The sequence below is a fragment of the Dreissena polymorpha genome, chromosome 12 (genome assembly GCF_020536995.1).
Source record: "Dreissena polymorpha isolate Duluth1 chromosome 12, UMN_Dpol_1.0, whole genome shotgun sequence".
Classification (NCBI taxonomy): domain Eukaryota; kingdom Metazoa; phylum Mollusca; class Bivalvia; order Myida; family Dreissenidae; genus Dreissena; species Dreissena polymorpha.
Genome location: NC_068366.1, coordinates 5,447,190 through 5,450,305, shown reverse-complemented (window position 1 = coordinate 5,450,305; position 3,116 = coordinate 5,447,190). Strand labels below are relative to the sequence as shown.

Below are 3,116 nucleotides of genomic sequence, written 5' to 3'. Positions count from 1 at the left end.
AAACGTTGACTCCGGACCCGACACTCACTGCACGATATGTCACATGTCAAAAGTTCGGATCAAATCAGTGGTAAATTACAGCAGTTAAGGAAATATCACGACATGTGTTATACACACGCGAGTGATCTTAAACATATTTATAAAATGCATTGTCCTGCACATTTTTATTCGATTGATCACGGAAAACAGTTGAATGTTGAGTGCATATTTCAATCTCAGTGTAGCTCTGAGTGGTGTAAACAACTCAAACTGAAATATTCATGACCAATATAATTGAGATATTTCACTTGTGTATACACTGAAGTATGAACACTACCCATTCAAAGAATAAAACACACTAAGAGTAAATCGGAATTATTTATTACATATGTTTTAAATTAATAACTTAAAACAGTACGTAACTGGCAAATTATTTAATGCAAAACACTCGATTATCAATTAAATAGGCAAACGTTGAAACTGAAGAACTTGTGTGTGTTCTCTCTAGTTATAAACCGCAGAACTATCAAATGGTGTTTTCTTCGATCATTTTCGCATAAGAAACACCTTAGTGTTCATTCGATTTTGTAAATGTATTTGTACATTCTACCAGTTGGCCAGTGCGTTTTCAGTTTAATATTAAATTCGCAAAAGCGTCGTAAGGTCGTTCGATAAATCAGGATGTGGTGTTGAATATGAGATTTCACGGCGCCCTCAATGCTTACTCTTATGCCTCCATACCAACGCTAAAGAACTCCGTCGGTACAATAGCGTTCTATACCGTTCCCGTGGACTTCCGAAATAATATTTGTTTTAACTGCATCGTCCTTAGTGTTATATGCACAGCGCATGGGCCATCGTTGTCGTTCTAGACCTGCATCTATGCAATCAGCATGACCGACTTGATAACGTGCACCAGCCGTGATAGTGATTATGTGTGATATCCAATTTGTTTGTGGTATTATTTGTGTTTATATGGGAAAAACGCCGATGGACTAAAATTCACTTTTTAAACGTTGAATGTTTACATTGTTTTATAAGATTGTCTATGTTAAGTTTATCTGATAAACGTGTTAAGCGTCATTATTGTTGCGAAAAGCCTTACTCTACGAGAGTACAAGCTTTAGGAAAATTGGTTCTTTTGTTTTAAATAAACATTATCATGCTATGCACAACACAACATTGTAATCGACAGGGTTATACAACTGTTATTTCACCGATGAGTGTACCATTCCAACGGTTAAAAATTGATGGCCTTTATACGGCAGGTCACCGAACGCTTTAACCATTTAGTTTCAAACAGGACGCAAGAAACGAGCTAGAAAACAAACACAAACAAACTAAAACAGCAAACACTATGCACACCTTATTTTGCTTTATGTATGTGTATGTTCCTTTGTATTTGCATCTAAGTATTCAATCTGCCATTCACGTATACATAAATGGTTTCTTGTTACTCTTTTATTCGAAGAACGATGATTTGTGTCATCTTTCTATACATCACTCCGAAATGAAAAAAAACATATGCATGGTTCAGCTTAAAAGAAAGTGCGGCCTCGATGGTATGGAATAAAGTGTCCAAGTTTCTATAAATTGGGAAAAGTTTTTTCACGACAATGTATAATGAGGAATGTTCGTGTGAGGCGCTGCGACTTAGTGGCGATGCGGTCTCCAGGGACATCAGTCAACATTGACACACAGCTTAACGTTCAGAAACAATAATATTTTGCTGGGCCCATGGGTGATAAGCAATTCTGTAATAACAATGATTTGTGTCATAATTCTAACATAAACGAATTGGTTTCATTCAATTTTGGTACTCATAAGTTACCGGATCATCAATTACGATTACATAAGAAGTCACATAGAAGTAATAATGCGGGGTAAAATATTAGACCACAATTAAAAATAAAATTCTTTCGATTATGGAATTTGAGCGGAGCTCTTTTATTTCATATCAGGGAAACTATTAAATCATGGACACATTTAAATACCCTTTACACTTAAAAGTAAGTATGATATTGTGATAACTTTCTGAAAAAAAAAATGTATTTTAAACAATTACACCGTCAATATGAAATGACCTTGGTTTATTGCACAGAAATATTTACATATTGTTATGTAACACTAGACATCCAATCAGGTTTACGCCCAACCTCAGTATGCAAATATATATTGTATTGAGCGCATTATAAGTTTATGTGTATATAATTTCAAGTATTGATGATGGTCTTCTTTTTACGTTTTTTACAAAAACAATGTCTCAAAAGTTAAAATATGTAAAGTAAGTCTTACACCGCTTTTCTTAATGCGAGAAAAATACTAACACAATAGCCATCTATATCTAGACGATTCTACTCGCGAAATCCGAATTTGGAGGATACTGCGAGGAGCATGCTTGAATCGGAGTGATATATATCGGTGATTTTTGTCACACAGCTGGTTATGTTTACGTTCTGACAATCACAAAAATGTCGTTTACAACCCAATCTGCGTCCGTCCTTTAAAATAATATTTTTGGGCATTTTTCACTGTTGAATTGAGCAGAAAAGAATTAACAGGTCAAAAGAGTAAGTTTAAATGTGGTTACTGACCAATTTTCTGCAACCCATCTTGCTACCAGTTGTTATAAAAATATATTTTATATTCGATATTTTTCGTGACTCACCCAGTCTTGTAAGCCGAAATGATCTGTAAAACAAAGTTGTGTCTTTGTTTCGTATAAACGAATCTGCACTAAAACTAAATTTAGGTTCACATTGTACATGCGTGATCAGTTGTCAAACGAAAGTACGGTTGATATTCAAATGGATAATTTTTCTCTTGCCGGTATTTTGTTTTAGAAAGTTGATGCTGCATTAACAAATATAAGAGTATAGGAAGTGAAAACTCCAAAAATAAACAACGGTTGCGATAGATACGTATAAACTGTTAGGTGTACATAATATCACTTTAAAGAAGAACACAAGCTATTTAACATGTTCTAACAGAACAAAACAATGTCAGGACGTGTTCTATAGCATCGTGTGTTCTTCTTTATCTAAGGCATTCCTAAAGCAAATAGCTGATCTTGAGTAACGTCCTAAATATGCAGGAAAGCTGACTTGTCGGTCATCTAAAGGCCGGAATACCATCAG

The 3,116-nt window shown here is 34.8% G+C and overlaps 1 pseudogene; it reads right to left on the bottom strand.

The window, feature by feature from the left end:
* Positions 1-3,116, bottom strand: part of LOC127853837 (CUE domain-containing protein 2-B-like) — a 48,406-nt pseudogene that overhangs the window by 15,226 nt on the left and 30,064 nt on the right.